Source organism: Lepidochelys olivacea (genome assembly GCF_965140295.1).
Source record: "Lepidochelys olivacea isolate rLepOli2 genome assembly, chromosome: 9".
NCBI classification, from domain to species: domain Eukaryota; kingdom Metazoa; phylum Chordata; order Testudines; family Cheloniidae; genus Lepidochelys; species Lepidochelys olivacea.
Window position 1 is genome coordinate 44053815 of NC_140419.1, and position 21358 is coordinate 44075172.

A 21358-nucleotide genomic window follows, 5' to 3' on the forward strand; every position below is an offset into this window, starting at 1 on the left:
GTTCCCGGCAATGGATTTGCTGGAGGGACCTGGATGGAAAAAGAGGGGGAGCTGGTAAAAGCCCCCCCGGTAATTATGGAATAAATATGGGTTACCTGCACTGTACACTTTTATCTGCTGGGTAGTCCCAGACATCTACTAGTCAAGTTGTGGTCTGATTAAACCCATCTCAAATGTCTCCTGTCTTTCTTTCAGTATAGTCAGACAGTGAGAAGGGGGGTTGCTAACAAATTTAACAAAAGCTGCACTAATAATTAAGAGATTTTCCATAGACCATTTCAGTGTGGCTTGTAACATATGCTTCTTACTAGATTTCTACCCTTGCTTGTAAAGATAAGAAAGTAGCATTTTATCCTGAGCCCCATTGTAACTTCAGTTATAAATCACGAATTAATTTGCTATTGGACGGAGTTCCCCTGGAAATGAATGTGAATTAAATAGTGTTAAATATGAGAACAGGGAAAGAAATTTCAGGTGAGCCATTAGATACATTATCACTGGTCTTTTTAGAGTGCCCTCTTCGGAAGTGGGGGTGTATATATACACATACATGCTGGGGCCTTTCACTGCAACAAGGAAGGGCTCTGGCAGAGGAGAGGCAGCAAAGAAAGGCTCCAGTAGTGGGGAACTGCTGGAACCTTTCCCCATGTAGATTACGGATATGGCACTGCCAGAACCTTTCACTGTAGTAGGGGAAAGCCTTTGACAGCAGGACACTCCACTGCTAAAAATAGCAGTGTTTGATCCTATAGAGAGCCATGTAGAATATATACCCTGAGGGTTCAGTCATGTAGGGCACTCTCCTGACCTGAGCTATGCCTCACCATCTATATTATTGTTTATACCTGTGCTAGTTGCATGTGCCATGTCTGTACTCCACATGCTGCCGTAACGGTAGATGTACCCTATAGGTGCCAGAACTACTCATCAAGGAGATTCCAATACTACTGTTTATTCCTGAACAAAGACATACATTTTTGCAGTGTTCTCTTAAGGTGGCCAGTGTCAGGTCTAGACAGATTATGGGCTGGAGTTCCAGAGGTAGCCAATCACCACTAAGAATGTACTAAGGATCTGAGGAGAAAGTCTTAGGGGTTTGAGTCACTTGAAGTCAGTGGGTTATACCTTAATTGAGGGGTCTAAAGAGAAGAGTGATGAGCTGCTAGCTACACAAGGCTCTGATATTATACATGTGTATAATTAATCCTTTGTGCTCTTAGCCAAACCAGAATGCCTACAGCAAATGACTAAGCAGAAGTCCATTCCGAATTAGAAATGGTCTGAAGTTAAAGTACAAGGCTAGAAGTCAAAGACATGGGCTGTGTTCTTAATTCCATCACAGGCTTCAGTGTGAACTTTGCGAAATCACTCTAACCTCTCTCTGCCTCAGTTTCCTCTTGTGAAAAATGAGGAAAATATCTCACAATGGCATTTTCAGATTCAGTATTTGTAAAGGCTTTGAGAGCTTTACATGGAAAATGCTATAGGAATGCAGAGCATGATCAGTTCTTCCACTGGACATTTTGATTATTAGAACAATGAGGAGTCTGGTGGCACCTTAAAGACTAACAGATTCATTTGGGCATAAACTTTCATGGGTAAAAAACCCACTTCTTCAGATGCACGGAACGCCCGGTCGAAAAGGGACCCTGGCGGCTCCAGTCAGCACTGCTGACCAGGCCATTAAAAGTCCAGTCGGTGGCGCAGTGGGGCTAAGGCAGGCTGCTTGCCTGCCTTGGCTCCGCGCGGCTCCCAGAAGCAGCAGCATGTCCCTCCTCCAGCTCCTAGGCCTAGGATCAGTCATGGGGCTGCAGGTGCTACCCCCACCCTAAGCACCAGTTCCACAGCTCCCATTGGCCATAGTCGCAGCCAGTGGGAGCTGCAGGGGCAGTGCCTGCAGACAGGGCAGTGCACAGAACCGCCTGGCCGTGCCTCTGTGTAGGAGCCAGAAGGGAGACATGCCGCTGCTTCCGGGAGCTGCTTGAGGTAAGTGCAGCTCGGATCCTGCACCCCTGATCCTCTCTCATGCCCCAATACCCTCCCCCAGCCCTGATCCCCCTCCTGCGTTCTGAACCCCTCGGTCCCAGCCTGGAGCACCCTCCTGCACCCAAAACCCCTCATCCCCAACCCCACCCCAGAGTCTGCACCCCGAGCCAGAGCCCTCACACACCCCCACAGCCCAAGCCCCTGAACCAGCCTGATGAAAATGAGCAAGTGAGTGAGGTTGGGGAGAGTGAGCAACAGAGGGAGGGGGGATGGAGTGAGCAGGGGCCTTGGAGAATGGGTGGGGCCTCAGAGGAGGGGTGGGAAGGGGCGGGGCAAGGCTGTTCGGCTTTGTGCGAGTAGAAACTTGGCAACCCTATTCCAAGATAAGATCCAGGTAGTGCTGGAAACCAGTGGAAAGCAAAGAGAATGGTGAAGGCAATGTCTGCCCCCTGTACTGAAGGGTTTCTCAGTTCAGTGGTCCTGTTGGATTCTAAGATGATTCTTCATGTTCAGTGATTAGTGTGTTTTTCTAATTTGCACTTAAGCAACATTTTTTCAGGCATTGGCTTTGACACAGTTAGTGATTTTTTTTTTATCATCTCCATGTTGGATTGCTAGAAAGTACTATACTTGAGGCTACACCTAAAATACCATTTGGAAACCAATTAATGCAGAGTGCAGCTGCATGCTTAATTTTGTGTGTATCTTCTAGAGGTGCTCTGAATATTATAATCATTTTGGCCCTCACATTTGAAAACACTGGCCTTCCATTTCAAATGGGATGTTGTCAATGATTTCTACCTTAGACCCAGTGAAGAAACAAAGCTGAATAAAACTAAAATCTGAAACACCCATGCATATTTTATTATGTCTGTTACAGTAATATCCACAGGCCCCAGTCAGATCAGCTGTGTATATAACTTTAAGGGGTTTGCTTTCTTATTTTAATATGTCCACGAACGAAGTTTAAGTGAATTTCTGAGCAGCTACCTCTGCCTGGCCCTTGCTTTTATTTACAGCGGAGTCTCTTAAAAGAGTAAGAATCAAAACTCTTGCTGATCTTTAGATGGGCAAACTTTTGGTCAGGTTGGCAGCTTTTTGCCAAACCTAGCAATTTACCCCAACTGAAGCACAACGTAATCTCCCTGCCCCTCTACGAAATCATATGCAGTGGGTCAAATTCAGCTCTCAGACATACTGGCGTAAATAGTTCCAAAGAAGTTATTCCATCTGCACACCAGAGCAGAATTTGACCTGGTACTTAAATGATACATCGTTTCTGATTCAAAGTAAAAAAGGAGGGTGCTTAGTTATAACAGATGTTCTCCTTTTGAACAAATCTAGGCCCAATTAGAGTGCTCTGGCTTTTCTAATTTGGTTGTTTTTCAGTTAGAGGATTAAAGGGGAAGGCTTCCGTATAATTAAGTAGAAGGAAATAGGATATCTTGAGAAAAACAGTAAAGAGAAAACTAGCTAAATAACAGACTTCTGCGGAGGAACAGAAACAATTGTCCATGGCCTTGGGAATGCTGATGACTAATACTCCTGATGCACATTACAAATGTATTGCTATGTACTCAATGTTCAGAAAGTAAAACTACAACAGAAGAGACTCCAAATGTCAGACATTTAATGTGATAGTGACACATAGCACATCCACCCACAATCCCAGTTGTCCCATGCTAAGGAATGCTGGAGCTGGGCTGCTCAAATCTCACTCTTTAAAATTTCATTCAAGATTACTGAGGTTTTTAAAGGAATTATTGCCCTGAAACAGTTATGGCAGCTCACGATGACATTCCAAATCAGCCATCACTATACAACTTTTCACCATTATGGACTCTTGCATCACAGAAAATGTTCTCTTTACTAGCTGAGCTGCTGGAATGGGTGCCTGAAAATTAACAGGAACTTGGCCAGCCTTTGAGCTTCCTGCACAGGGACTCCTTAATCAGCACCCATGCCTCTGTACACAATGTCTATGTTTTTGTCATTTGCTTTGCTTCACATACCCTCCATGCATCGTACATATTGGATTTTTACACTATGCAGCAATTCCTCTCACTTGCTAACACCGTGCCATATGTGGCTTTCTTCCATGCGGCTAGCTCTGCTGCAGCAGTAGCTCCCAATGTATATTCCACCTACAAGAGGTTCACACTCAGTTTTTAGAGATTATTATAAATTTAGTCACACAAACTAATCAGATATTTCATTTTTCATTTGCCTTTTCAGACTGCAAGTACATGAGGCATGCACACGCATGCACATACCAGATAGCCAGTTTTTGCCATTTCTCAGATTTAGAATCAGAAGAGTATTCAGGGTTTCAAATATCCAGTTTTCTAATTAGAAACCCTAAAAAATTTGTGGATGAAACTGAAACCCTCTTCACTACTCAGCTGTAATACTTGACTGTTCCATTGTGATTACTCAGTATATGCGTATGCTGAGTTATGGCTAAGTGGGTCTCCTGTCAGATGCCTGTTGCTTTGCCTGTGTAACCTGGGGCGTGAGTGGGTGGTTGTGCGTAATATATCCCCCTCTGTGCTGCTTGTCAGAGAATATGAGTTGTTACAGCCCACAGAGGGGGAGTGTTTGCTTTTTATGTCAAGCTGTCATAGCACCCCTTTCAGCTCTGGAGGTTCCCAGTTCAAGCCCCGGTGTGTCAGTCAAGATGGCTGCTCACACATGTATGTGACAATTAATTTTTCCTGTGGAGGTAAGTAGCCAGACTTTCCCCTGTATGCTGCTGTCACAAAGCAGGGAGTTTCTGGGTGGAATAGAGCTAGGGAGCTCTCACCACCCTCCGTCCCATTCCCCAACATAAGGGGTGGTCCCTACAGAAATGGGTTACGAAGCCCAAATGAAAACTACAGGAGAGTTTACAAAGGAGGAAATATAGAAGACAGAGAGAGAAAAAGGTGGTCAGGAGGTAGGGAGAGTTGCCTGGTGACCTGGGTGACTGGATGGTTTCTTGTTGGAAGGGTCCTTCCTTAGCCTAACTGATTTAAACTTCTGAGAAGGCTCATATTTAGACCAATCCCAATGTTATGAGCTAGTTCATTCTGTCTCTGTGTTGAATTTATACTGACTCCCATCACCATCATACCTGACCACCTTCCACATAAAATTAATAGCTAAGGCCCAAGTGGGCTTCATGGAGTCTCTGGCACTTCTCCCTTTTCAGGTTCAAAACTCTGCCTAAGGTAGGGCATTTGATTTTTTTAAGGGTTTATTAATTTCCTCTCTCTCTCTTTTTTGGTAGAGGGTTTAGGTATAGAAGGAGCCGTGGCAGTGTTGTGAGTGGAAAAGTTTTCTCAAAGAGGAAGGTATTGCAGCATTTCCTAGACTTCTGTCTCTACTAGAGGTGTCTTCCTGTTGGAAAAGCAAATTCAGGGCTGCAGAGTTGCTTTTAAAGACACTGGCCTCACCCAGGCACATCCACCTCGTGATATTTGTCTCTGATGGTGCAGCTATACCCTCCCCTCTTGATCTCACTAAGGAACAGGATTCTGGCATGGAGAGATAAGGGTGAGATGGTGTCCCTATGTGTTCTTGTAGGAACTTTGAGCGTTGCCATATCTCAGTTTTATTGCAAATCTCGTGATATTTGATATGTGATGTGTCAGAGTAGAAGACATTTATACTTCCTATCATAGCAAGCTGTCCCATAATAAAGAGTGTTAACATCCTTGTAAACTCTGAAGATTTAGTAATCATATATTACTGAGTCTATAAAATTTGGGATTGTAGAGAGTTTATTGTATTACTTTAGTGCATATTAATTATAATTCAGTTTAGATGCAGATTGGTTCAGCGAAATGAACAGCCCGATTGCATTTTATAATTATTTTGTAATTCTTTAATTTAAATTCATAATTAAATGGCAGCAGATTTATGGAGGCTTCTGGTTTGAGTTTTGATGCTAATGGATGGTTGATAATTGTGATGTGCACATCAGTAAATGGTTAGTTTGAAATGAAAGCAAAAATTGTGAATTTTACCTTTTTGCTCTTTCCTAAATCCTCACGGTGTCTATCTTTGATTCATTGTACGTATGTATATTATAGTGATTCCTGGCTGTCTCAATCAGGATGAGGGCCACATTGTAATAGGTGCTGTAAATGCATGTAAATTACAGTCCCTGCCCTAAAAAGTTTAGAATCTGTACTGAAAAGGAAAGGCTGTAGGGTTCAGTGAAAGCAATACAATGTAACAGTAGCGAAATCAGAGTGGTAGTCTGCAAATGTCTTGCTGGTTCCATGATTTTTTGGGAGAGTGGTTCATTTGCCAGTTCACACATTCCAGCAAATGTACCAAGACCAGCAGTGGTTAGAACTCTTCCATTGTGCCCTGCACTACCTCTGTCATTCTAAAAAATGATTACCTCCTCTTTGTAACACATCCATCTTTACTAACTTTTGTCTTAGATTTCCAATCTCTTCTCAAATTAAATATTTTCTTCTTTTTTTTTTTTTTCATAAATTGGTATGCAGCTCCTTCACTGTAGGCTGGCTCCAATTAAGTGGTGCTCACATGCTATCTCTGAATAAATTTTCTTTGAGGTTATAAAATGGAATGATGCCCTTGCTAACACTACTTTGATTCAATTGCTTCAAAAAGAAGAGCACTATTGGGATATAAAGGTTAATTTCACCTATCTCCGTTTAAGTTAAACAAGGATTTAATAAAGTTCAACAAATGCTGCTTTTACTACTCCTGAAAGACCAATTCTCCTGTACTCTTTATCAAGCTAGATTCTCTGGAATCTTTTCTAGCAAACTACAATAGTATTTGGACAAGATTTTCAAAAGAGCTCAGTGCCCAGCTGTTCGCATTGAGAACAATGGAAGATGGTTGGTGCTTCAGAACTTGTGAAAACCTAGTCAGTTCAGCTAAATGCCTAAATGGGAGCTGAGCTCTTTTGAAAATCTGGCTCTTACATGATTAAATAAGAAGCAAGTGCCAGTTAGAAATAGGGTACCAACATTTTTGTGTTTATTAGATTCCGTACATCAGGAAAGTTGATATCTGGCTTTTTAGGAATCACCTCTGGTGGATCACTGTACAATCCATTTTTAAGCTCAAGAGCAGCTTTCTCTTATACAATTAGCAATTATCTTTAACTGAACTATGAACAAAACACTTTCCCGGCTTCCGTAGATGTGTAATAATAGTAAAGTCATAAAGACTCAGCTGTTTCATTAAGACCTATTATTTTTCAGTTGCAAAAGCAACAGTTCACGTCTCAGAATCTTGCTGTATCTTGACTTTCCATGCTGATTTTTTTGGTCTTCAGGACTAATCCTTCACATCTTGGTCTACCTATTATAGGTAGTTCTTCTGTGTCTTTGTCACTCTTAGATAGTGCTGGCCATTTATACTAGTGTTAATAGCTTCCTTCACTCTTTCCTGCCATGTCTTAAGCACACCTTTTTTTCCCTTGAGCCTGATTCTCCTTTCACACCAATTTCACATGGTGAACAAAAGTCACTTACATTTGATTTGTGGAGTATAAAATTTTGATTTACAAAAAATACGAAGTCTAGTCCTGGGCCAGTGGTAGGCCAGATTTGACATAGTTAGTGCAGGTTAAATGCTCTGTACACCATTCCCAATCTGCTGCGCTATATGGTGTAGCCACTATAGTCTGAAAACCTGTACATGGGCCCAGTCTTTCCCATCTCCAAGGAATTTTGCCTTTGACTTCAGTGGCTATAGGGTTGGGCCTAGTTTTTTAAAAATACCATAATTACTGCACAGTAACTTTGGCTCTGAATCCCCTACCCCTACAGACGTTTCGATGTTCCTAAAAATATGGGGGTTTAGTATTTAAAAAATTGAAATCTCCTCAGCCCTAAATGAACGACTATCCGAGCTGCATATCTGAAGTCAATACCAGGCCCTTAAAGCACTGGTACAGCAGCTGAATTAGAGGAGCCAGTTACAACCTAAAGTGTCAATGATATGTGCCGTCAGTCAGTCATGACATCATCGAATTTAACAGTATAATTCCATCATGGCAAGATTGAATCTGCACATTGAGAAGGGTTTGTTAGGCCTTGTCATCCAGAGACTGTAACGTAGCAATCCCTAAGTGCAGATATACATGATATACATTAATTGTCTCTAAATATCAGGTGAGCAATATGCATTTTTAAAAGTCCCTAAATAGGTATTTACATAATTTGTTTTACGAAATCTGTTGATGTATATTTACATAATAGACCTCAAAAGTGCCAAAAGATCTATTGAAGCACATTTTGTCAGCACTCATGAAGTTCTAGCAGATTTTTTTCCCCCTGATTTAAGCTCTTATGAAAAAGAAAATTGGCAATAACAGATAAGTTTCAGAGATGAGACTGAGCATATGTCAAAGCCTCTTTGCACTGACCAAAACATTCACAAATCAAGTACCATACTTAGTCACTGAACTAACCACTTTGCATATGTACATGTCAGTTTTGCATACACAAACAAGCATTGCTGGTCTCCCATCTTTTTAGAGAGCCTGCAAGAAGCATCTAGTAGATCAGCAGCTTCTTCAATTCCCTGACCAGGAGACTCCAGCTTCTTTCTCCTTGCCTCCATTGAGGCTCTTGCTTTTCTCCGTCCCTCCAGCTTCTTCCTATTTAAAAACAAAAACACTTTACACTCTCAGCCCCCGGGCATCAGCTATTGGTGGGGTGCTGCAGGTAAGATGAGGTTGTGGGGAAGCGCACAGGTTTTATATCACTAAGACCGCCTGCGCAAATACATGAACACAGTTAGAGGCCTGCTGAAAGTTTGACCCATTGGGGTCCTCAGTTTTGATTCTTAATGTGATGTTCATCGATCACAGGAGTTGTCAACATGGGAGTTACAACCCTCAGCTCTTCACTAACAGGTCAGAGGGTGGGACCACCCTGCCCTTCCAATATTGCTGAATGGAGGGATGGGGAGTCTCAGACAGCTGCTGTCTAACCCAGAGTGAGTTTAGGGGGCTCCTGCTATGAAAAAGGAGGTCTCAGACAAGTTTAGAGCCCATTGATCTAATATCACATGTGCCACAATACCTCAGCACAAGAGGAATGGCCAAATTCAACCCCTCGGCGTGCCAAATTCAACTCAGAAGTGGAGTTGGGCCATTAGAAGGCAGTATCTGCTTTGAATGTGAATTCCCTCCCTCTTGTTTGCTGCACAGCCATGTATTGCCTGCAGGTAATTTTCTTACATGCTAATATATTGCAAATGCACTTCATTTTGTGAGACATTTTATTAGAAAAGTTTACTTTTCATCCTTAGTTGTTTGTCTCCTTTATACTTACATTGATTTGAATATTCATCCTGTTGAATGAGAAAAGGGTTCATCAGTTTCACAGTATGCTATTCATACAATAATGTTTCTAAACTTTTTGGTATTTCTACATGAAACATGTTCTTCTAGCTACTAATATTCAGTAGTGTGATGGCTCTAACCAACCTCTCCATCAATAACTGTCAGCTGTGATAGAACTGAGATTCTGGTTGCCAGATAAGCCTATCAGTGTGAAATAGAGGGTATGCATGCTGAATATTGCCAGACTAGAGCATGAGAAAAGCGTAATGTAAACTTTCCAGAGCAGAGGAGAAACCAGTCTAATACTATGATGTTTTCTCTTTACTGCTTCTGTTAATATGTCTAAAATGTTTAATTCAGAATAATACCTTGCTATAGTTTCTTTTTATTTCACTTCCCACTGAAGGTGAACGGTATCAAAATTCAATGAACAAATGTTTCCTATGAATTTATCTATGGACCTGAACTTTCCCTTTACATTATGACTAACCTCCACTGTCATCTAATTTAACAGATGCAATAAAAAACTCAGTTAATGTTTGCTTAAATGTGGTTCTGGTGTGTTTATTCTGTAACTGAACATAAATCGTGACTCCATCGTACCAGGACTTAGTCTTTTTTTAATATGATGATTTATTTGCAATAACCCCCCAAAAACAGAAATGCAGGAAACATTTCACTTCCTCATTGCTGTAATGACTAGTGTGGAGGAAACCTGGATTTGGTGAACTGTAGAGCATGTTGCAAGAATCAGGCTTCTTAAATTTTGGGGGTGAGCTGATGGGAGCAATTGATTGAGGTTTGACTCTTTAGTTGTGAGAGAATTTGATTTACAGTTAGGCCCCAGTCCTGCAAAGACTTACATGTGCTTTAAGCATGTGAGTAGTTGCATTTACTTCAGTGACACCACTGAAGTGCTTTAAGATAAGCACAGGGGACTAGATCCTTGCTGTCGGTTGGACTTCCTTACTGCTGGTGCAGTATCATAAATACGATCTGTTTTTAGCAAGATGGGGCTTCATCTGCCTCAGAATTTGCCAAGCTTAATTAAAAATGGCATTTATAATTGCAGCTTTGTAAATGCTGTTAACTGTTTATAAATGGGCTGAAACCATTCTTACTATGTAAACTTTTGAGTGAAGTAAGTGCAGTTTCCCTTTAAGCAAATGATTACCCTCAATACAAGCTCTTTTTAGTCTGAAGAAAATGAGGAGTGTGTGGGGGAGAGGAATAAGATGACTTGAAATGGTTTCTCATTCCCCCATCCAAAATAAGTTTATCGTTTCCCTGTATTCAATTTAATTAAGTCTTTGGTTTGACCTTTGCATTGAGCAATAAAAGTTAACTGGGAAAGATGGGGGTAGAATGAGAACACAAACAAAGCACACGCATGTCAGCCAATTGAGAGTAGTTTCTTTAACCAGAATGAATGAGATCATCAGGATGAATGCAACAGCCAAAGCATTTTCAATTATTACTAATATTTTTCTTCCTTGAGTCTGTTTATGTTTTTTTTTTAATTACAGCTTTTAGCTGTGGCATGACATTTAGCAGATGCCTTCAGTGCTTGGTGCTGTGATCGTGTGCACCCCCTAGACTGGCAGGAATACCTAACCTTTGAAGTTGGGAGCACGCATTTGTCTTTAGCCATAAAGGCAAATCCGGCATTCCTTGCATCCCGCAACTCCAATTAACTTTAATGGGAGTCTTGAGCGTGCAAAGCATGCAGGATCAGTCACTCTTTGGCTTTTGTAGGTTACTAGTGAAGTATGTACAGAATTTCTAGGCATAATTAATTAATGGTACCATACAGTGAGGCTGTCACAGAGCTTTTTAATGGCTTCTTTCATTAGAAGAAAAGTTACAACAAAAGATAAGCAGATATACCAGAAACATCATGTTTTACAGTTACTTCCATATTATGTACCAGAATAAAATGTCAGCTGTGCTTCATACACTTGGGGTACCGGGCAAGCTAATTAAGCCTAAACATGAAACCATGATAAACGCATCTCTGCTACTGTAATAAAAACAGATGTTTCAGAGAAATGTAAAACATGCTTGGCATGTTTTGAACACATGCTTTCAGCTTGTCTGCATTTGAATAAGTCCTATATTAATACACACAACATTGTGAAACCTTTTGTTGTGGATGACTGACTGATTACTGAGCTACCGCTGATACACCCAGGTTGGACGTTTTAGACAATTTCTTCCCAAGGAAAGGAATGAAGATTGGCCTCTCTTGACATTTTTATCATTGTGGAGGCTGAAGCAGTTATCTCTGTGGGTTTACTTTTTAGCTCTTGGAACTAATAGAATTTTATTGTGCCTCATGAAAATCATGCCTGGCTTACTGTAGCAGCTGTATATCAAAAGCAAAACAAATATAGGAACAGACTTCCTTACTACTGTATGGCTCAGTCAATGGGATACTGAATACGTTGCTTGCACATAAGTTTATATAGAGTACTGATTGCTGGGAGTGGTGGAAGGAGGCTGCCATTACAGTTTAAGTATGATTTCTGTGTGCCAGAGATCTCAACTTGTCCTGCAGTTATCCCACACTCTCGCCTTTCTCTCACACATTTTATTTTTATTACAGTAGTGCCTAGAAGCTCCTGCAAACTTTGGAGCCCCGAGATGCTAGGCACAGTCCCTGTCCTGAAGAGCTTACATTCAAAGTTCACAAAGGGTGGGTATAGGAAGAAATATTGTCTCCATTGTACCCAGAATAAGTGATTTGCCCACAGGCACACAGGAAGTCTGTTGAAGAATAAGGTTTTAAACCCAGGTATTCTGAGCCCCCATCCAATCCTGTACTTACAAGTTCATCCTTCCTCCCATCTAGTTTTTCTAGAATTTGTCCCTCACCTGAGGTCCCAGATGGAATAGATTCATAAATTCCAAGGCCAAAAGGAACCACTGTGATCATCCATTCTGACTTCCTTACAACACATGGCATAGAATTTCCCACAAATAATTCCTAGAGCAGATCTTTTAGAAAAACATCCAATCTTAATTTAAAAATTGTCAGTGATGGAGAATTTGCCTTTTGTTGAATGACTTTTGTTAAATTGTTCCAATGGTTAATAACCCTCTGTTAAAAATTTACACCTTATTTCCTGTCTGGATTCGCTTAGCTTCAGCTTCCAGCTATTAGATCACGTTATGCCTCTCTCTGCTGGATTAAAGAGTCCCTTATCTAGTATCTTTTCCCCATGTGGACACTTATAGACTGATCAAGTCATCCCTTAACTTTCTCTTTGTTAAGCTAAATAGATTGAGTTCCTTGAGTCTATTGCTCTAAGGCATGTTTTCTAATCTTTAATGATTCTCCTGGCTCTTCTCTGAACCCTCTCCAGTTTATCAGCATCCTTCTTGAATTGTGGGCATCAGAACTGGTCATGGTATTCCAGCGGTGGTCACACCAGTGCCAACTATAGAGGTCAGCTAGCCCTTACAATGTTGTCTCCCAAGGTATCTTCCTCTCCCTGACCTAAACCCATTGAGATAACTATTTAAATGAGTAAACTGAGGGAAGTCAGCTGTCATCAATTCAGTTCTGGGTAGTCAAGGATTTCACACATCAAAGTTTCCAGAATGGAAAGGAAGGTATCCTTAGAAACTTGTTTTGAAGTTTTCATTTGTGCATCTACTATGTATTGTATTAACTGCAGGGGGCTTCCTTAGCATTTCTATAGCTCCTCATTCACTACTACCTCAAGCCACAATCCTACAAGGAGCTTTGTGTGGAAACAGCCTATCAGGTACACATTTCTCAGATTGATATGAAGTATTTGATAGACTAAGAACATTACATAAATTCAGAGACCAAAAAGGTATTACTATTTATCTAATTCAGAGGTCATTTTGGCTCCAAAGCTTGTGTACTAAACTTACTTCTTACTGCTTCAATAAACATCACATTATCTACCACATCCTTTTTTTCTGCAGAAAAATCTACGCTCAAAAATTCAACGTTTTTGGAATTGCAAATTATGAATTCTCCAATCTTGATGGGAGGGTCTTTTTGACAGTTGGAGAGTTCTCAAATTCCCCTCTAAGAGGGATAATCTTTCATTTCTCCTATTTGTCTGCTGCAGCTACATTTGAAAATAATTAGTATTGGTCACGATGTCAGGATAATACATCATTTGGAGATTGTTGGTGCTGTTGAATAATTATGCATTTTAGGGATATTACATTGTTTTGAGATTTCAGGGCCCCTTCCTTGGGATATGTAAAAGTAATTTCAGCTTGTGCTCCCAAAGGTGATAAAAAGCTAATAATAATACTGCAGCACCTACTGTAATTTAAGATCCTGTTCCAGCAGGTTGCACCTTGCTTTAATTTTCTCACTAAGCTAGAGTAAAACTCACAAGTGACTGAGCACCAACATCAAGAATCACTGCATGTACTGATACCTCACTTGAAACATATGTTATAACTCTCATTCCAACCATGATAATTCACTCATGACCAAGGCACAAATTGCCCAGTATATACACTGACACCTTGTGTCTTTTCAAAGTACAGTGCTTGCAGGAAAGCCTGGGGAGACCCTGTCAGCTTTGACTTTGTGCAATTCATGGCGGGGGGAGAACCAAACCCAGGAAAGGTCACAGATTTCAGTACAGTGAAAGTTCTCCCCAAAAGCTGACATTCCTTAAGGTGTTTGGGAACTGGCTCAAGTTCCGTATTTCGTTTTGTCCTAGCCTAGAGGTGTAGTGGTAGTAGCTGGTCCCTCCAGCTCTCTCCGCAATGCACTAACCCCATATAATTATGAGTAGACTGGTAAATATCTCTGCATTTGGTTTTATTCAAAACAAATTCTGTGACTCTCTTCAAAGCAAACCCCACAGGGGCTGTATGTTCATCTCGCATAATGATCCCGAGCCTCCTATGTGCACACACTCCACAGCTGTCAGCTGATCACATGCAGGCTGCATGAGGAATAGTACTCATGAGCCCATAGCTCACTTCCCATTCCACAGACATCACTGTTTTACCTCTTGCACTAAAGTAGAAACGGTTGCCTGTCAGTAATATTCTCCTCACAGTGCAGCCACCAGATGGTGAGACTAAGAAGAGATGGACTTGTCAATATCCAGTTCAAATGGTCATCTGAAGGTTATCCAAGTGCCCCATACTTTGAGAAGATCATCCTTCTTACCTCTTCTCTTTGCTGCCCCTCTTCATTGACAACAGCACCACTGGCAGTCAAAGGGGACTTGGCAGTCTCTCCTTTGCCTCAGTGGAAGCATTATTTTGTCAGGGATTGAGGGAGGCAAGTACAGCAGTTTCTGTGAGGGGAGGCACCACAGCACACTAATTTTTTGGTAACATCAGAGAAAGGTTCGAGCTCAGCTCACTCCGACAGAAGAGCAAAAATTAATAGTTCTCATTTGAATTAAATTTGCTTGCCCATCCCTCAGAGCGTCGATAAAAAATCCTAACACACACTTAAGCAGGACTTCCTGGTTGTGTTCAGTAGAGGGCAGTAGTATTTGTACACACTAGTAAAGAATTTGATGATCTTTAATTGGTCATGTCAGGGCCAGGACCAGGGCAACACACTGCAGAACAATTACATGAAAGCTACGGGACACAATACAAGGCCTCACATGTTCAACTTCCCCTAGCATGCTGGCTAGCCTCTCCAAAGGAATGTATTGATTGGTGTGAGTATTTATGAGACTCTCAGTCCCATCTGAGAGGCAGTTACATTACTGTATAGCAATCTGTGGTTAGATCTTTGAGCTGAAGATAACACTAGATGCTCTAAACATCAATGTCAAGTAATTTTCATTAAGTGTTTTGTTTGTGTTGTCAAGAGGCAACTTTAACAGCAGCTAACAAGGATGCAAGATCATTTAAACAGTGGCCCAGATCCTCTGGTCTAGATGAGCTGTACTCAGTGCAAAATGGAGGGATCTTAGCGGATTTTGAGCCATCTTTACTGATTAGGGACAGGTCTAGTCCTCAGCAGGAGTCAGAGCAGCCTCAAGGCTGCTCTAATTGACATTCAATTGCCCCGACCCCAAACAGCTGTTCCAGCAGCTGGGGGTCATTGGGATGTATGGATGTTCCAGCCATACCCTTTACACAGGGGATCAAGATGAGGGAATGGCATACAAGCCACTACGGTGGCTATATGCCACCACATATTAACATCACAAGCAGAGGGAATCCTCCACTGCCCATTTAAACTGGCTTTATGGCTGCTTTGTGTCTCATGAGAGCAGAGCAGGGTCCAGGATCTGGCCCATCTCAGCTGTGTGTTACTGTTTTACCGTAATAAACCCTGAATGTATTGACTCAGTTTTGAATTATATTTTCCACACTTTAAACTTTCTTAACCACCCCAATGAATTTGAATGTACCACCTTTGCTTGCTGTAGGTAGCAGCTAAGACCTAAGAATGAGGTTTAGGTTCTGTTGTTAGAATGGTCAGTTTCTAAAAGAAAAGCAGGCCAGAGACTGTCTTCAAGATCTACCTCAAGTAAATTCAGAGAAACAACTAGCAAGAGCATCTGCAATAGTGTCATCTGGTGACTTCCCAAAATGTTACGTCCTCTGCTTACATAAGAAAAAAAATCTTATCAAGTTCACTGATGATTCGTACTAACAAAGACCTGAATTTATTCTCTGCCAAATATTTCATAACTTAATGTTTGAATATTCATAACAAATCAACATTTCAGTCTCTCAGGCAGTTTTACAACACAGCCAGCATCATAAATGTAATGATTGTCCCTGTCTTAGGGTTTCTCTGAGGATCTGGCAATTGGCATCTGATCTGGAAATAGAGCTTTGCAATTAATCAGAATCACCCAACTGCAACTTGAGCAAAGGTCTATGGGTACAGCTGAACATTCCTCCACTATTCATCTCTATCTTGGTTAGTGTCATTAGGCTTTGACAGGTTATCACTGATCATCCAGAATCTGTATGCACACCACTCTGTTTCCTGGCAAAGAGGTGAGGCTTTAACATTCCTGTTGTAATATCTGGATGTGTTTTAGCTGCAAGCTTTTCTTGAGTGATAGTTCACCTGATGAGTTAGCTTTAACTGCTGATTTATGAAAGACAAAATCAAATGTAACCAATAACTCAGTAGTAGTTGAGCACTGTCACCTGTTAGTGTATTTATGTTCTCCAGCATGAAACAGTAGAGGTCTACTCCACTGTGCTTAGCTTTTTACAAACAAGTGTTTCACAATCTGTTCACTTTTTCTGTTGGTCATTGGGTTGCACATAGTGCTGGGTAAGTGTTATGTGAAGGAAAACATAGCTGTGTGCTAATTGTTGAAATTCTTGTGACAAATCATGAACTTTTCTTTTTGTACCTGCCCAAGGAAATCATAGGGCTTGTCTTCACTGCAGAGATCATTTGATCACACAAAAACCCTTAATTGGAGTCCTTATGGCACCTTAGAGACTAGCAAATTTATTTGGGCATAAGCTTTCGTGGGCTAGTGGGTTCTAGCTGATACAGACTAACATGACTACCACTCTGTAACCTTAATTAGAGTGTGGGGGTATGAGCTAAAGCTCACTTGAGCACAACTGGTTGGCTGCTAACATGAGCACTCTGCAGTGGAGATGCAGGCTGTGTCCTTTGAGTGCCACTAGTCCTCCAATGTCTTCCCACAATTCCACTCATATGTCCGGAAAGGACAGACATGTTCTCCCACAAGTCACTGGGAAAGAAATCCTAGAGTAGCTCAACTTCCCGCAGTGCAAATAATCATGGGGTGGGCCCCCAGAAGTCTTCGTGCTTCTCACAAGTGAGTGCAGTGTCAGTGTGAACACAGCAGCTCAAGTGTCATTTCACAGTGTGCCTGGTCTCACTCCAGTGAGGCTAAATTGAGAGGAGTAACTTGAGTGTAGATAACTTGAGTAAGTCCTGCAATGAAGACATTGCCATACATTCTTGGCATGTGTCTTCCTTGAGAATGCTCCTTCAAATCTGTTATACCCAATAGTTCGATCAGATATAGGGATGACAGATTTTGGAAAGGATATCTTTCTTACAGGCACATTTAGCAACATGAATGTACATTCATCTATTGTTTATTATTTTATTTTAAACTTTTTAATGAAGTCTTTATTTGGATTGTATCTAACAACTGGTTATGTTTCAAAGTAGGCATTTAACATCCTTGGTACTATGTCAGTTGTCAACCTTAAACCATGAGAGAATTCTCTGATTGAAGTATAGTGTGCTTGGATACAATGTTTGGAGGGGAAGGGGGACAAGGTGACACCAAATATCTCTGGAAACTGCTACAGTTTATAAAGGAATGATTAGATTTTATTTGGAATTCTTCAGATGCAAGTATATGTAGAAGTCATAAATTGAAAAAATTACATAATGCTTCCCTTCAATAAAATTAATTCAGTGAACTTTGGCAAAAAGGCAAAGAATCTGTAAAGAGGTAACATGGATTGAGCTTTTATATATTATTCTGATACATTTGGCCTTGTATTATCAATAAACGTTTGAAAAAGTAGAAATAAATATACTTGCATACCTTAAATGTTTATGATGTGCAAGGCAACTGAGCTGGCTGAATGCTGGGAAATCGTTCACAAATATTTTCACAAGATCAGAATTGGAATTTGATCTGATCATGGTCATAAACTTTCTTCCACCTTTCCACCAACTCTTGTGGAATCATTTATTGTTTGTACAAATGTTTGGGGAGGAGCTCTTCTTTGTGTAAACACAGGAATGCATGCCCACCCACGCCTCCATTCCCCTAAAAAGTGTGCACAAATAAACGTATATTCCCTAGAATCGTATATTCACATTCAAACACTCAATCAAAGTGTAAGGTGATCACCCAGCAATACTCTGTGTATTGACATGGTATGTTTGGGAGGAAGAAAGTAACAGTGTTTTACAACTCATGGCTTTTTCCAACAAAATTAATAAATACAACTTTAAATTAGAGGGAAGACAGACACTCAGAGTCTCGCCATTCTTGGCTTTTGGCCCTCTTTCACCACAAAATCCATTTCACAAACATCCAACCCTGGCTTGCTCAGTTCCTGGTCCTATGACTGTACAGTCTTCCTCTGCTATAAATTAATTCTTCCTCCAGTTCTTCCATCTTCCTAGCCACACAGCACTACTTTCCCACCCTCAGATCTCACACCACCTATTTCTCACCATGTAACATCTTACTGACATCAAAGTGATTGCCAAAGTTCAACCATGATCTTCCCCTTCTATCACTTGTCACCTCCTCTGCCATATAACCACCACCACCAAGTTTTCTCACTTGTCTCATTTCCAGCTCCTCCCTTTTCCTTGTTCCTTAAATTTATTCATTCTCTTTTGGCTATGACACTGAAACTATTCTTGCCAACATCTCCAATGACGTCTTCCTAGCCATATTTCGCATCCACTACTCCATTCTCATCCTCCTTGATTTGTCTGCTGTGCTTCATACTTCACACCCTCATTCTGGAAATCTTGTTCCCCACTGTTCTTTTTTGTTCCTTCATTGTCTCTCTTGGTGGGTCTTCCCCTGAATGACTACTCACCATGGACAGCACACAAATAATCCATGGGCTCAACTTTGTTCATAAAATAATACTATTTGAGTGACAAATTAGTAAAAAAATCATGATGTGTTCAGATAACTTACCAACAGAAAAAGGGGCATATCTGACTAACAAATCAGATTATTCACAACAAATAATTCTAAATGAAAGTAAAACACTGAAATTCACCTTGGTTATCCTAGTGCCTCTGTCAAAGCATTTAGTCCTCTGAAGATCATCTCATGACAGCTGGAACTACTCAAATCCTCCTGTTCATGTGCAGTCGTCACTTTTTAAAACTATAAAATTTTGGCTAAGACAACATTAATTCAGCATTATTTGTATTGTGGTTGCACCTGGAGCCCCAGTCATGGACTAGGACCACATTGTCCTAGGTGCTATACAAACACAGAACACAAAGATGGTCCTGCTCCAAAGAACTTACAAACTACATTTCCTAATGCTGCACTTCACAGGTATTCCCTATATTAAATACAGTGAAGTTACTAAAAATATATAAGTAATTAATTAATTAACTGAAATATAATAAATAAAACATAACATCAAGATCCAGTGTTGCCAATTCTCTCAATTTTATCACAAGTCTCATGTTATTTGGAATCTTCTTAAAGCCCGAGCTCCTGGAGCCATGTGATTACACAAGACTCTCAGCTTTCAATTTTTTAAAAGTCATGGTTGTGGAGAAAAACTTTAAAGCATGAACCCTAAAGTCTCTAAAAAACAGAAGAATAATGTAAAAAGAATGCAAAGTTTATTTTTAAAAGAAATATTATGACTTTTTGGGGCTTGACTCTTGGTTTTTGAAGGTTTGAGGTTGGCAGTACTAGGTTTGGGATTTTGTTTAGCCAGTGGTAACACTGACACATGTTTAAGTACAACCACTGTTCTTTCCTATGGGAATGTCAGTGCGAAACTGAACATAAGCAGACCCAATTATGATGAGATGAGAGACATAAGTAAGCAAAAACCAAAACCAAAACACATGAGTAAGTAATGGAAACACTCATCAAAGTGCAATAAAATGTTTAATACTTATAAGAGTTAAGTTTGTAGAATAAAAAGTAAATACATGTTTGAAAAAGAATTTAAACCACGATAGGTCCTTTTTAAAACGGTGCATCTTAAAATATCAGTTGTGCACAGTTAAACCCCAAATTAGAAATGCATCAGCGAATACCCTTTGCTATAAAGGCAGAGAGAGAGGATTAAAATGTTAGTCCTTCCCCTGGAAATGTTAAAGGGAGAATTTTCTAATGTATTATTTAGCGCTTGTTATGTAGTGCATTAAGCAGTCACTGCTGAGACAAAGGCTTTTAAAAACCAACAGCCTCCCTGATAGCATTAAATCTTACCTTAGGTTTTTGGTTAAGTCAATATAAAAAAAAATAAATGAATTAATACAGTTTCAGCCCTGCCTGATTTATAGAGGCCAATCAAGTTACAATGCTGGGCATGGCCAAGTGAAAGAGGGGGATAGATTTACCTGAGTGAGGTCTTAATTTAATCAGCTGGCCCAAGAGAGCTGAAGTCAGCAGGCTGGGATGATATAAACCGCAGTAGAGAAACAGAAGTAGAGCTGCCTTTACCACAGTTGAAAAGGAGAATGACAGTGATGGAAGGGGAAGCTAAGCACTGTCAGAACACACCTATTTCAGTGATTTATTCTTAATTTACTTTAATGACCCTTTGAAGGTTGTCTGTTTTTCCTTGTGTTCTCAGAATACTGATATTTTCTAAATGTTTACCACATGTTTTTCCCCCTCCTTCTATGAACTCTACCACAAAATTATTACTGAAGAGAAACTATAGCTATATGCTCCATAGTGGAACTGTGAGAGCAGCTGGAGGGGCTAATCTGTTTCCACTGTGTATCTGCCAAATCCCTTCCCTGCATTCAACCTTGTTTCAGTTCTAGAAAGTATTAGTTCCTCCCAGATTAATGTTGATATTTTGAGACATATGAAGGAATGCCTTGCATTTATTTTACAGTTTAGGTTGGTGAAAGAACAATGCATATTTTATAATGCAATAGCTCATTTTTATTATGAAGTGAGTTTATTGATGGTTGTTGAAAACTACTGACTTGCAGACAATGATCTCAGTTTGCATTTACATTTCTGGAATCCATTCCACGAATTTGCTCCTATAATTCAGAGTTACCTTAAAATCAGGCTGTTGCTTAATCCATATTACAAATCTAGGCATTTGCTCTCTGTGCCAATATACATTGCATTCATTGCTTTCACAAAGTATGGACATGAACAATGGCTGCTAATTAGTACGCTCTTTTGGGTTTTGCTAGACACTTGGGTGTTTTCAAATGAATTGCACTCGATATTGGATGAAATGGTAATTTTTCTAACAGTGCTAATAAAAAAACTCAAGGACAGCAGGATTTTGGTACTACACACAAGTAGCTGTCTTTATTTACTTGGACTTTCCAAAACTACCATCATTAGTCATCTCATTGTT

The 21358-nt window shown here is 40.4% G+C and overlaps 1 protein-coding gene and 1 long non-coding RNA gene across 3 annotated transcripts in view; one reads left to right on the plus strand and one right to left on the minus strand.

Moving 5' to 3' along the window:
- Positions 1 to 21358, plus strand: part of LOC311526006 (glypican-5-like) — a 601789-nt gene that overhangs the window by 577218 nt on the left and 3213 nt on the right. The gene's annotated exons all lie outside the window — the stretch shown is intronic.
- The window catches only part of LOC311526008, a 73648-nt gene continuing 60200 nt past the window's right edge, over positions 7911 to 21358 (minus strand). Inside the window, exon 3 of the long non-coding RNA XR_014712925.1 lies at positions 7911 to 8617. This is a non-coding gene — a long non-coding RNA (uncharacterized lncRNA). The remainder of the gene's footprint in view (positions 8618 to 21358) is intronic.